The sequence below is a fragment of the Podarcis gaigeae genome (genome assembly GCF_964106915.1).
Source record: "Podarcis gaigeae genome assembly, chromosome: 2".
In the NCBI taxonomy this organism is placed as follows: Eukaryota; Metazoa; Chordata; class Lepidosauria; order Squamata; family Lacertidae; genus Podarcis; species Podarcis gaigeae.
The window spans coordinates 24,422,183-24,437,640 of NC_139679.1; positions in this window are offsets into that span (position 1 = coordinate 24,422,183).

Consider the following 15,458-nt stretch of genomic DNA (forward strand, 5'->3'; position numbering starts at 1 on the left):
TATAAATGTGTATACAGTGGTACCTTGGGTTAAGTAGTTAATTCGTTCTGGAGGTCCGTCCTGAAACAGTTCTTAACCTGAAGCACCACTTTAGCTAATGGGGCCTCCTGCTGCCGCTGCGCCACCGCTGTGCGATTTCTGTTCTCATCCTGAAGCAAAGTTCTTAACCCGAGGTACTATTTCTGGGTTAGTGGAGGCTGAAACCTGAAGCGTATGTAACTCAAGGCACCACTGTATATAGAAGTATTTCTATACCACCACAAGCAGCTCAGTGACTTGATTTTACTCTTCTTGCCTGATAATGTCGTGTGAGTCGTAAAACAGCGTCTGTAAGCGGGAGGTCAACTTCAGATTCAACCTGTGGGTTTTGCAAAGTATGTGGTGATTCTTGATAGAAACCGAAGCCAACAAGAGGGTAAATGCAATTACCAATGAAAATGGGCAACGCTTCAGTATCTTGCATATGTCCTTTATCCTTCTCATGGTAATTGGAAATCAGTATAACCATAAGCCACTTACTACAACCTGTTGGATCCAAAAAGCAGCACTTTTACGGTTCGGGGAGGTGCTGACTGTACAAGCAGCCTGGGCAAAATAGCGGCATTTGGTGGGACTTAAAATTAACATGTTGCCTTTGGAAAACTCCACGCTTACCTCTGTAGTAACCATATGTGACAATATCTGCAAGAGTTGGACTGAAATGGTTATTATATACAGCGGTACCCCAGGTTACATACGCTTCAGGTTACAGACTCCGCTAACCCAGAAATAGTACCTCGGGTTAAGAACTTTGCTTCAGGATGAGAACAGGAATCATGCTCCAGCAGCAGCGGGAGGTCCCATTAGCTAAAGTGGTGCTTCAGGTTAAGAACAAGTTTCAGGTTAAAAACGGACCTCCAGAACAAATTAAGTACATAACCAGTGTTACCACTTTATTCATGTTCTTCAAGGACTGAAGGAACTTGACTCAAGTTAGCACTTCCAAACACTAAAGTGGAACTCATTTTGATTTCCGATGCAACCAGTTAAAAGTCTGAAGGAAAGGGTGGTGTATTAAATACAATAAGATGGGGAAATGAGACAAAAAAGGTTCGTTTTAAATTTGAGTTAATTTGTATACAGCAGAAATGGGATTTTTTCTTTGGTAGCTGATCAAGTGTTCAGCAGCGGTGTTTCGTGCACCACCAAGCCCATCTTTTTAAGGGCAAAATTGTGTAAACCTTTGTAGGATTATGGTTGGCAATCCTTAATTCACTTTAGCGCAAAGGCAGATATGTAGGATAATTGTGTTTTATGCTTTCCCCAGATCTAGGGATAAATCACTTTGAATGCATCCTGAACGTTTGAACAATTAGCAATGGTACATTTTCATAGTGGAATCTACAAGAGATTATTTTAGGGAGGAATTGGAATTGGGGACATGAGCAATATCACACACACACACATCCCCCGCTTAATACATTTTCAAGGGGCACTTAAATTTATTTCCAGTATACTGATTCTATGGGTCATCAAGTGATCCAACTTTTTTACCTCATGTCATCCAATTTTCTTAATATTTTGTACACTTGTTGAATGATCAAAACTAACTTTAAATCTACAATTTAAATTTTTTATCTCATCCTGTTTGAGAGTTATGAGGATTTGAAAATTCAAAAAAAATGACAATTTTGGCCTACACAAAAAAGCTCAGCGCAGAATTGAGATACGTCAACACTAAAAACACCAACCTCTTCAGAACTTCATGGGTTTTAATATGATATGTCACATAGTAGGCTTACTTTAAATTTTAAATGTAAGTTACAAAATTTAAAAAGTGATTAAAAATCAATGTGGTTTAAAAAATCCAAAAAAAGTATTGATTAATATTTTTAAGAGCTACCTGCAAAATTTCATCTTGGGATCTCCATGTTAACACTTTTTTAAAAAATGGATCTTGGAGTCAAATATAACAATATATAAGACTTCAAATGATAATATTTAATATTTCTAAGAGCTACATGCAAAATTTCATCTTGGGATCTCAATGGGATCACATTTTTTAAAAATGGGTCTTCTTGGAGTAAAATATAAGAAAATAAGCAAGACTTCAAAATTATACTATCAGTTCAGGCATTTCTTTAGAAAGTTACTCAGTTAAAAGGTATCTGAAAAGCTAGTCAGGCTTTGCTTTTTAAAATGTGTTCCGAAGCTGAGTGATAGCTTGCTATTGCATGATAGAATTAACACTTTGAAAGAATTCTTGTTAGTAACTTCATATCATGAATTATGGAATTAAGTGGTGATTCTAAACATCATAATTTCTCTTGATTAATATACTCCTCCTTGCTTCATAATAAAGCATGTAGCAGATTGGGCTGCAAAGTCACTCTTCTTATATCCCTGTTAAAATGAATGCAATACCCTGGCAGATCTGGACATTGACATGAGGTTCAGCATCTTCTACTGGCCAACCAGATGCCCACGGGAAGCTTGCAAGCAGGACCACAGCTGCATGTGAATAGTAGGACTAGCCTATGGGCAGATGTGATGCCATAGTATTAAAAAATAATAAGTGATCAGTAAGGGACGCGGGTGGCACTGTGGGTTAAACCACAGAGCCTAGGACTTGCCGATCAGAAGGTCGGTGGTTCGAATCCCTGCAACGGGGTGAGCTCCCATTGCTCGGTCCCTGCTCCTGCCAACCTAGCAGTTCGAAAACACGTCAAAAGTGCAAGTAGATAAATAGGTACCACTCTAGCGGGAAGGTAAACGGCGTTTCTGTGCGCTGCTCTGGTTCTCCAGAAGCGGCTTAGTCATGCTGGCCACATGACCTGGAAGCTGTACACCGGCTCCCTCGGCCAATAAAACGAGATGAGCGCCGCAACCCCAGAGTCAGCCACGACTGGCCCTAATGTTCAGGGGTCCCTTTACCTTTAAGTGATCCAAATAGGTCCAACAGTAAATTGCCATTAATGGCTGTCGGAACCAGGAAAATAAATGTAAAACACAAGCAGGAAAACAAACTTTTTTAAAAATTAAGATGCCTTCAAGAAGTGCAGAAACCAGGAATTGTGCCTTTGGTATGCACATTTAATATAAAGGACCATTTCTCTTTACTTAATGAGGTAATATTTGAAAAAAAGTACACACTCTGCCCTCTTGATAAAATGATCACATTCTCCTTAAAAGAGACTAAAGCATATGGAAATTAAAAAAGAACGCTGTGCTGTCAATAAAAAGGCTTTGTGATCCTTTCGTACCTCAAAACCTCCTAAATAATAATTAAAAAACTCTTTTAATTAAGGCGATGTGTGTTCTCACTTTGAGTAAATTGGCAATGGAGCCAAGGCTTTTAAACGGCCGCCAAGATCAGCCTTGCTCTGAACACTCACTTATAATTTTACTGCCCTAAACTGATAAAAGGGAACAAGTTTCAACACTGCAGTTACCCTGAAGCACTCTTTTCTTCATCATCCAGGACTTTAAAGAGTTCAGTTTCATTCCTTTGAAAGATCATGATGCTATCCGTTCTATGTTAACTCCCTCCAGCTTCCCATCTCCCCCCCATGCCAGCGATGATTTATCATGCCGCTCTATATAGCAAGGTGTTTTGTACTGAATGTCTGTCTTTTAAAGTTTGTTGCATCTATTATTTGATGCACAGGACATAATAGTCCACCTGGATCGGTCCAGAATTCTGTTCCACTACAATGGCCAACCACACACCTTTTCCAGAAAGCCCTGAAGGCAATAACCTTTCCTGCTGTTGCTCCCCAGGACTGCTGGTCCTGGAGATTTTGGATATCGCACACATGGCAAGTGGCTGCTGTTGACAGACTGTCATCCCCCATTAAAAGCCATTTAAGTGAGTAGCTCTCACTCCATCTTGCTGTTGCAAATTTCAGACAATTATGTGTTGCCCTTTATGCATCTTTTCTAGTTCTAAAATGCTCCCCACAATCCTGGTTGTTGTTGTTGTTTTTAGATGTGAACCTAGCTTCAAATTCCTAATCAGCCACAAACTTTACTGGTTGACATTGGAACAATATTTTTTTCTCAGACTAGCCTAGCTCAGAGGCTTGGTGTGAGAATACATGTTCATTCCTTGATTCATTCCTTATTCCAGTTATATCCAGCCTTTTCTCCAGGCGGCTCATTGTGATATACACTGTGCCTTCTGCACCATGTTATCCCTCTCAACAACCCTGTGAGGTAGGCCAGGCTGGGAGTTGTTGAGTGGACCAAGATCACCCAGTAAGCTTCACGGCTGCATGGAAATTTGAATTTTTGTTTCCCCAGTCCTTGTGCCATGCTCCACTCACTACATTGCAGTGGCAGAGCTAAATTAACTTCAGTAACATTCCCTGCAATACTTTACCATAAATACACAATTTTCTCCTGTTGAGCAATCTGAACTGATTTGTTGTTTCATTGCTGCTTTTAATTATGTTTTGATTAATGCTTTTGACCTAGTGGTCCCGGGCCCTAAGGAAGTTAGATTAGCTTCAACCAGAGCCAGGGCCTTTTCAACACTGGCTCCGACCTGGTGGAATGCTCTGCCTCATGAGACCAGGGCCCTGCAGGATCTGATTTCTTTCCACAGACAGAGTTGTTCCGCCTGGCCTTTGGCTTGGAGCCAATTTGATTCCCTCCCTCTCTTTCTTTTTTCTTTTCCTTCTCCTGCGATGAGGCTACATTTTAATATTTTAATGTTTAAATATTTTAATGTTGTATTTTAATTTTGTTTTTAAGTTGTAATCATTCAACTTGTTTTTATTATTGCTTGTAAGTCACTCTAAGCCCGGCCTTGGCTGGGGAGGGCGGGATATAAAGAAAAATTATTATTATTAGTGATTTTCTTTTCTTTTATGAAAGTGCAGATTATAAATATGCGAATGAAAATAAATAACCAAATACTACCTACAGCTCTTTGGGGGAAAGATTGGGATAAATAGGAAATGATGAATAAGCATTCTTAGCATTGCAGCCATTGGGATAGCCTAGCCCTTCTAAAGCAGTGTTTTTCCCCAAACGTTTTGAACTTTGGCCCCACTTCTGAGTTTGCTTTACTTTGCGGTTCCTGTAATCCCAAAATCTCTTGTACGGGTGACTGTGCAGAGATTATCATTTGCAGCTGTATGCAGGGTTCTTTGGACTGGTGTGAGAATATTTATACAACAGTGGCAGCAGCAGAATAAAATAAATGAAAATCTCTGCCCTCCACGCCAAGAATGATTAGTGTTTTATTTTACTTATTTATTTTATTTATTTTAAATATTTGTTTATTTTTTGAAATTTTTAACAATCATCCACACTAATCAGACTTTCCAATAAAAAATACAGAGTTTGACTTCCGTCCCCCCTTCTGTAGTTTCTTATGTTTTCATTTTCATTACTGCATCTTCCACTTACAAATAATTCCAGTTATTAGTTATTCCCTATGTTTTCCTTAATAAATACATTTAACCGCTTGCTTTAAATTAATTTTGCTAATGAATTTAGCTGTTTACAATGATTTTTCAAATAAGTAAGTAAAGTAAAATAAAATTTTATTTATACCCCGTTCTCCCCGGCCAAGACCGGGCTAAAGGGGGCTAACATCAAATATCAAATACATTAAAACACAATCAAACAATTGATTAAAATGTAGCTTAAAAATTAGAATCAGGATAAAATTAAATGACTGCCCACGAATTACAACCATAGGGGTCGGGAACCTCAAGTTTTCATCAGGGTAAGCTACAGATCTTCCCCATTCTTTGTTAAAAGTTCTTTCTTCTTGGTTTCTTACTCTTCCACTAAGTTTTGCCATTTCATACACACACACACACACACACACGGTTTTGGTCCAAGTTGTTAACAGTTTCTATTCACTTTTTACCTACCGATGAACTAAAATTTAATTTCCAGGTTTGCAAACATATTCTCTCTGTTTATTTTCTATGACTTCTACAGGACCTGTGTGTTCTGAATAGGCAGACCTGAGTAACTGCGAGATCACGAACTAACCATTTTTGTTTCTCTGTTACAAGAGCCCACAGGACAACTTGAAAATCTGTTCAGCACTTCGCAGAAGCTAATCTAATCCAAGGCAGCACAACAATTCGTGGAATCCATTTGAAGCCTGTTTCAGTCTGCATATGTTTGGGCTTTAATATTATGCCAGCTCCCACCCGCCCCAACATTTTCTCCTCCGCACTGCCGCCTAATTTTGCTTAATATCCGGCCTGATTCAGAGCTCTTAAAAGCTTATTCATTACGTTTGTTTGGTTAGTCCTAATAGATAGGTCACGTTGCCCTACTGTGTATCTTGACTTTGCAAGGCAGGATTGGGTAACCTTGAATCCTCCTTATTTTGCTTAATTCCTGTCAGTCCTAGCAGGCATGGCCCAACTATCAGGGATGATGTGAGTTTTAGATCAGCAACATCTGGGGGGCCAAAGGTTTCCCAAAAATGTGATATGTAGGGATAACATGTGTACAGTGGTACCTCAGGTTACATATGCTTCAGGTTACAGACTCCACTCACCCAGAAATAGTGCTTCAGGTTAAGAACTTTGCTTGAGGATGAGAACAGAATTTGTGCTCCGGCGGCGCGGCAGCAGCAGGAGGCCCCACTAGCTAAAGTGGTGCTTCAGGTTAATAACAGTTTCAGGTTAAGTACGGACCTCTGGAACGAATTAAGTACTTAACCCGAGGTACCTCTGTATTTTCAGGGTCTTGCATAAAACGAGCAACATTAGTTCCCAAACATTTTACAAAAGTTGGGGCATTCCACCCCTTTGCCTCTCCTCAAAGACTCCTCTTCCACCTCCTTTAACTGTGTGTCCTGTCGCTACCTCAAGCCTCACAATACCGTGGTACCTTGGGTTATGTATGCTTCAGGTTACATACGCTTCAAGTTACAGACTCCGCTAACCCATAAATATTACCTCGGGTTAAGAACTTTGCTTCAGGAAGGGAACAGAAATCGTGCTCCGGCGGTGCAGCAGCAGCGGGAGGCCCCATTAGCTGAAGTGGTGCTTCAGGTTAAGAACACTTTCCGGTTAAAAATGGACCTCCAGAACGGATTAAGTACTAAACCCGAGGTACTACTGCATAGTGATACAAGTAGGTTGTCAAATATTTTGAGCAGTGCCGGATACATATAAGTTAAACAAGCTATAGCTTAGGGACCCACTCTCTTGGGGGACCCCCCCAAAAAAATTAAAGGGCAAAAACTTGATGTACGTTTCAAAAAAATAAAAATAAAACCTACATACAGCAAGAGTGTTTTGTGTTGTGTAGGCTTCTGTGATGTAAGTAATGGGCCCCGCCTGCTAGCCTGCTCCCTCAAATATCACTGGTTTGCTCATTTCTATATATAGGGTGCCTACATTCTTTAGATACTGATTAGCTCCATAAATTACCATATAGAATATATTCAACACACACACACAAAACAGTGACAGTTTGTTATTGACAAAGGACAGCTGGACATATAAAGGGGCCCAGTACCTTCAGTAGCTTAGGGCCTCATCAAACCTAAATCCGGCCCTGATTTTGGTGCGGTGGTGGTGGTGGTGGTGTTAGAGAGCTAATGCATACCTTTTCTTTCAGGTGTTCTGTGATGCATTTTCTCCTGCTGTGAAAATTTCAAGTAACATCTGTAGAATAGTAGTACAGTGGTACCTTGGGTTACAGACGCTTCGGGTTACAGACTGCGCTAACCCAGAAATAGTACCTCGGGTTAAGAACTTTGCTTCAGGATGAGAACAGGAATTTCGTGGCAGCAGCGGGAGGCCCCATTAGCTAAAATGGTACCTCAGGTTAAGAACAGTTTCAGGTTAAGAACGGACCTCAGGAACGAATTAAGTTCTTAACCCGAGGTACCAATGTAATAGCAAATTGCAGCATTGTGCTTCTCCATAGCAAATAATTGCAGGGCTCCACTGAAGTTTACTGGCCCTTACACACTTGGGAGAACGCACCTTCCCCCCCGTGGCTTTGTCATGTCTGAGACTTTGCCTTGCTATCGACAGCACAGAGATAAAAAGCAGCAATCTTGGCGCCTAGAACACCCTTCCCCCTAATACTTTGGATGGACAAGGTCTCCTTTAGACACTTTTAAAAATAAGCAAATTAAACGACAGTACCAATGACTGGGGAAGGGAAAGAAGTTGAAGCTCCTGAGCCCTTTACTGTAGACCACTTGGAATATGAAATGGCACAGGCTTGAGGGAGTGTTTTAATGTACTGCATTTTATACTCAAATTACCAGCTGTTGGAGATTAAGTATATTTATAGAAGGAATCTTTTATTAAGATATTGTATTTTCCTTTTGATAAACGTACTTATAAAATACTCAATCATTTCTAATAAATTTGTATATAACTAGAATAACAGAAAAAGGTTAATAAACAGAAAAAATACCTATGGGCTCGTATACTCTGTGTTAGATTATAGCCCATAGAAATAAGAAGCATATTCTGAATGTTAACATTTTAATTGAAAATGCTTATTCAACTCCATTTCTCATTAGACATATTTAACTTAAAATACTTTTTAGAATGTCTGGTTCTGCATTTCTAAATGCAGTTAACATCAGATCATCAAACTATATATATCTAAAATAATTCCAGTGACTTCAGCATTTTGAAGACTGCAATTAGGAGACACTGTGCTTTTCCTCACTGGTGTAGGATTTACTATTTTCTTTTTGATATAACAAGGGACTGCTATAAGCACGAGATCTTAAAGCGTACAAATAACAACCTTGAAATGCTTAAGATGCTGATCATGCAAAAACCAGAGTTCAAATGGGACTGGGCATAAACTGCTGGTCCTGTGACTTCTGGGTGCTTTTGGTTGATGGGAAAGGTGCTTACATGAAAATAAAATATCTGGGTAAGTTTGAAGATACCTGGCAGGGCTTCTTTGACTTCTCTGAGGATTGAGAAGGTGTGTGGAACCAAATGATTATCTGGCACAGCTGCTGAAGAATATTAGAAAATATCACATAAAACCCACCCACACTCTTTCAGCCAAGTTGTCTCTTGGACATGTCAACAGAACATTTCACTGTAACAGAGTGGTTAAAAAAGAGTTGTCCAGCTTACCAAACTTAAATATCCTTTTAGGTCAGTGGTTGAAATCCCCATGACGGGGTGAGCTCCCGTTGCTCGGTCCCTGCTCCTGCCAACCTAGCAGTTCAAAAGCACATCAAAGTGCAAGTAGATAAATAGGTACCACTCCGGCGGGAAGGTAAACGGCGTTTCTTTGCACCGCTCTGGTTCACCAGAAGTGGCTTAGTCATGCTGGCCACATGACCCGGAAGCTATACGCCGGCTCCCTCGGCCAATAAAGCGAGATGAGCGCCACAACCCCAGAGTCGGCCACGACTGGACCTAATGGTCAAGGGTTCCTTTACCTTTTAACATACACATATTAAATATAAACAAGGAAAAAGGGTATTTAAAAACCATTGGAACAGGGACCCACACTGGCTTGCGCCATCTTCAAACTTTTGGCAAGGCTATAAAACTGACGCCTTGCGGACTGTTAAAGTGAGAGAGGAATAATTAATAAATCTTTTGAAAATAATTGCTGTCCAAGAAGTGGCAGTGGATAACAGCTTTACAACCATCAAAGTCTACAGCATTCTTTATTCATGTGCCCGTTTCATAATTAAATGTTATATCCCAGTCTGTAACCACTGCACTCAAGCCCCGCACTCCAGATAAATCAATAGGGTTTATTGAAATGGAGCAGTTTGAGGATGGTAGCCAAGGAGTGTGCCTGACCTTACATGCTCGCATCTTGATCCCAAACACATTTAGTTCAAAGAAAACCACATTGATTTAAATTGTACTAGATAAGGGTCCTTTAAGATTCCAGCCTTTGGTTGGTTCATTTACATTTATTTAAACTCAGGCCTTTATTAATGACCACTGTACCTGAATCAGCCATTCTAAATCTGGTGGGGTCATATCTTTAGCTTGGTGATAGAGCAAAGCAAACTGATCTAAGCTTAAACGAGGAAATATAACTTGCCCCAGTTCTTAAAGCAGGACTGGGGAAGCTGTGGCACTACCAGGGTCTGTTGGACTACAACTCCCATCATATGCAGCCATTGGCCATCCTGGCTGGGGCTGATCAGAGCTGCAGTCTGAGAACTTCAGGACAGTCACAGGTTCTCAATCCCTATTCTTAGTGAGCCACTGACAGTCCAAGGAAGTTGCCTTATATGCCAAGTCAAACAGTTGGTACTCAGTATTGTTGAGACTGCTTTGCAATGGCTCTCCAGAGTTTCAAGCAGCATTCCCAGACCCAACTGGACATGCCCAAGATTGAATCTGGGAGCTTTTTCGTGCTGTAAAGGGACCCCTGACCATTAGGTCCAGTCGTGGCCGACTCTGGGGTTGCGGCGCTCATCTCGCTTTATTGGCCAAGGGAGCCGGCATAAAGCTTCCGGGTCATGTGGCCAGCATGACTAAGCCGCTTCTGGTGAACCAGAGCAGCGCACGGAAACACCGTTTACCTTCCCGCCAGAGTGGTACCTATTTATCTACTTGCACTTTGACATGCTTTTGAACTGCTATGTTGGCAGGAGCAGGGACTGAGCAACGGGAGTTCACCCTGTTGCGGGGATTCGAACCGCTGACCTTCTGATCAGCAAATCCTAGGCTCTGTGGTTTAACCCACAGCGCCACCCGCATCCCTTTTTCATGCTGTACCCCTCCCCTATTTTTTACTGGTCTAGATAGCTTAGCAGTTGCACTTGGAATACTGCAGCTATGTGTATAAATGAACTGTAGAAGCAACAAACACAACTGCAGTGTGCCATCACCCCAATGAGAGTTCCCACTACTGAGGAACTGATAACATCCTTGCTGCCAGAGTGAATCCTGACACCCTAGTTATAGAGGAGAGTGTATATTCCCTAACCACTGTTGGGTGACTCCAAAGGGAATTGTACCTTAGGGGATGTGGTGGCAACCTATATGATTTATTCTTAGGAGAAAGGAAGACAGAACAGTATGGAGGGCAACTTGCCTCAGAAGGCAAAGGGCCCAGGTGAAAGCTGTGAGTGAGAGCAAGAACAAGAGAGCTCTGAGTGTTAATCAGAGCTTATGTCCAGAATGATGATTCTTCAACATCAACTTTGTTGAACTGGTTGTGTTGTTCGGATGCCTGATTATAGTCCTCCAAAGCAACTACTCTATTCCAAACTTAAAAAAGGGAATCATAATGCTGGTGGTCAACAAGAGAGGTTTGAAGATGCTCTCAAGGCAAATCTAAAATAATGTACAGTGGTACCTTGGTTCTTGAACAGCTTAGATGTCGAACAAATCGGCTCCCAAATACCGCAAACCCGGAAGTAGGTGTTCTGGTTTGCGAATGTTTTTCAGAAGATGAATGTCTGACGCGGTTTCCGCTTGAAGCTCCTGCAGCCAATCGGAAGCCATGCCTTGGTTTTCGAATGGTTTCGGGAGTCGAACAGACTCCTGGAATGGATTAAGTTTGAGAACCAAGGTACCACTATACAATGGTACCTTGAGTTAATCACTTTATTCGTTCTGGAGGTCCATTCTTAACCTGAGGTACCACTTTAGCTAATAGGGCCTCACACTGCCGCTGTGCTGCCGCGGCACGATTTCTGTTCTCATCCTGAAGCAAAGTTTTTAACCCGAGGTACTATTTATGGGTTAGCGGAGTCTGTAACCTGAAACGTCTGTAACCTGCAGCGTCTGTAACCCAAGGTACCATTGTACTATAAACACCAACAACTGGGAAACACTGGCCTGCGAGTGCTCCAATTAGAGAACAGCCTTTACCAAAAGTGTAATGGGCTTCAAAGATGCTTGAACTCAGGACAAAAGGGAGAAACATGCAAAGAGGAAGGCACGTTTGGCAAACCCTCACTGTGATTGACTCCTGCCTGGAAACTTATGTCCCCACTGCGGAAGGATGTATGGATCCAGAATTGGCCTCAACAGTCACTTACGGACTCACTGTTAAAACTGTGTTCATGAAAGACAATATTACTCAGCTATGAGTGATCGCCAAAGAAGAAAGAATGTCCACAAGGAGTTATTTAATTAATTGCATTGACAAGTAATCAGACACTGAATTTATGCCTCTGTTTTAAGTTATCCCAGTCACAAAATTTGGATTTTCAGAACCATAGCTGTCAACCTTCAATTTTTTTTGCGGGAAATTCCCTTATTCCAGTGCTGTTTCCCGCTGCTTCCCGCTGCTATCCTGGATTGTTAGATATCCCGTAGACTGTCCCCGGGACAGGTGAGGCTGCTGATCCCTTATTTTTCAGGCTGCTGATCCCTTATTTTCAAATATGAAAGTTGACAGCTATGTTCAGAACTGAGAGGGGGTTATAGAAAGGAAAAGAAATTAGCACAGTCTTTACCTTTACTATCAGATTTGCATAGCAGGGTGGGAAAAAATGAATGGTATGATACTGAGTTGAATGATCAATAAACAGGAACGTAGCAAAAGGTCGGTTATAAAGTAGCAAATGATGGTCAAAGAGGAAATATGGCCACATACAAGAGTGAACAGCATGTATATTTGCAACAATGTGGTTGATTTTATTGTTTTGTTCACCTGCACTCCCGCCTGCATTGCAGAATTGTATATGAACAAAAACAGTTACTTTGAAACTGACTAGGAAATGGACCCCAATGGCATTTTTGCACAGGTCAGTGACAAGCTCACATGATTTAAACAACTGCCTTTATCTCAGCAGCACATTAAAGCTGCCATCCTATACCCAGTTATCTGGAAGCAAGCCTGACTGAACTCAGTGTAACTTACTTCTGAATGGACAGATAGAGGGTTGTACTGTAATTGTGCATTGATTGCCCAAATGAGCAATGCAGCCATTATATATGCTGGTAGAGTCAGTTATTCAAAGGTTGGTGTAGCTTTAAAAATGTGCCTGGTGTTTGAATTGTTAAACGTTATGCTGGTTTCAGAGGTAACCCCCCTCCTTTAAAAATAAAATAAAAAAATGCTGTGTTTCATTTCTGAAAGACTGCAGTCTGATCTTATGAAGATTTACTCAAAAGGAAAATAAGCAAATTTAATGGAATGTGTTGGGACAACCCCTCCCCCCTTTCCTTGGTTATATAATTATAGCTGAGAAGTAAAGCCCAAGTGAGTTATGTCCTTTAAAAACGCACTGATAGTTGACACTCTCCACTGCATAATTTTGTACCCGAAGTCAACTTTGGAGGTAATTACAAAATATGAAAATATGCAAGAAATTGTTATTCATCCATGGCAAGTTGAAGAATGGCTACAGGTAACTCTTTCAGGTCAAATCCACACCACACATTTGTTTAATTATTAAATTTATACCCTATCTTCCTCCCAAAGGAGTCCAGGATAGTAAACATTTAAAAACATTTCCAGATGCAGACGGGGAGGGGAAAAAATCAACTTAGCTTGTTGGGAAAACATCTAAATCACATGGCTCCCCTCCCCCACAAAGCTGTATTTTACCTCCTGCAGAGCTATAATTCCCAGCACCCTTGATGAACTAAAGTTCCCAGGATTCTCTAGGGGAAGTCATGTGATTTAAATGTATGGTGTTGATGTGACCAAGACGGTAAAACAGTAGTGATATTAGTTTGTGTGAGTTAAATCCGATGGCTCATTCAGTAGAGCATGCGATTCTTAATCTAAGGGTTGTGGGTTTGAACCCCACATTGCTGAAAATTCCCTGCATTGCAGGGGGTTGGACTAGATGACCCTAGTGGTCCCTTCCAACTCTACAGTTCTATGGTTTTTATCACTCTGCTTTAAATACCATCAGCTATAACTACTACAAATCATATTCTGTACATTTTATGGAAAATTTCGCTAATTTTTATATAGAATTTGAACTACTCCTGTGCAACGTAGTTGAATCCAATGAATAACTAATTATGTGCACAAAGCACAGCATTTTACTAGGGCTGACCAAATTGTTGCAGCAGTATATTTAATGTTGGAAATAATAAATAAATCTCGTAAGTGCTGCCAAAATGGAAACGACCTTCTGATTTTTGTCAGTTACGTACTGTATGTGACCCACAGACCAAGATTTGTTCTTTCTTGAGACTGTGGACTGCCTTTTACTCCACAATGCTGCTTATGGGATGGGAGTGGCACAAGTCAACCATTTCATGTTTTCTGCCCTCTCTTTCTCACAAAAAAAACCATTTAAAAAATAAATAAAAAGAATCTCCTGCAAAACAAACAAACAAAACCAGCCAGCTTTGGGGTAAGTAACCACACTTATTTGCACCATTTCATGTGAACCACTTAGGTAGTGCTGTGGTCTAAACCACAGAGCCTAGGTGAGCTCCTGTTGCTCGGTCCCTGCTGCTGCCAACCTAACAGTTCGAAAGCACGTCAAAGTTTAAGTAGATAAATAGGTACCGCTCTGGTGGGAAGGTAAACAGCGTTTCCGTGTGCTGCTCTGGTTCGCCAGAAGCAGCTTAGTCATGCTGGCCACATGACCTGGAAGCTGTATGCCGGCTCCCTCGGCCAATAAAGCGAGAAGAGCGCCACAACCCCAGAGTCGTCTGCGATTGGACCTAACGCTCAGGGGTACCTTTACCTTTTTAATTCCACTTACTTGAATCATACCATGTGAACCACTTAGAGATTTTTTCTTTAAAATATAAAGTGGTATAGAAATGATGATGATGGTGGTGGTGGTGGTGGTGTGGTGTTGGGGTCTAAACCACGTAGCCTCTTGGGCTTGCCAATTGGAAGGTCAGCAGTTGGGGTGAGCTCTAATTGCTCTGTCCCAGCTCCTGCCAACCTAGCAGTTTGAAAGCACACCAGCACAAATAGTGGGAAGTTAAGCAGCGGTTCCATGAGCTCTGGCTTCCATCACGGGGTCCCGTTGTGCCAGAAGCGGTTTAGTCACGCTGGTCACCTGACCCAGAAAGCTGTCTGTGGACAAACACCAGCTCCCTCAGCCTGAAAGCAAGATGAGCACTGCAACCCCATAGTCACCTTTGAGTGGACTTAATCGCCATGGGGTCCTTTACCTTTTTTACCTTTACCTTTACCCCCGCACGAGCACAACCCTCCTCCTGCTTGTTTCACTTTTCTTTGCACCATACTATGTAAACCGTTTTGAGATTTTTTTTCTTTAAAGTATAAAGCAGTATAGAAATTATGATCATGATAATCAGGGATTTTTATTTCAGCCAGAACTCTCTGGCACTCCGTTCCAGCAATCCTCTCCGGTGGGCACCATGGCCATTCCAAGAGAACGAGGGAGGTGTTTGTGGTGAGTTCCTGAACCTCTTTTTCTAGAAAAATGGCACTAGTAACAACAATAGTAATAATGATAAGAATAATAAATAAAATAATGATCATGATAGTAATAATAAAATTTTAAAAATGATAATAATATAATGATACAATGATAATAAATATTTAAAAATGATAATAATAATATAACCAAGAGAATAATG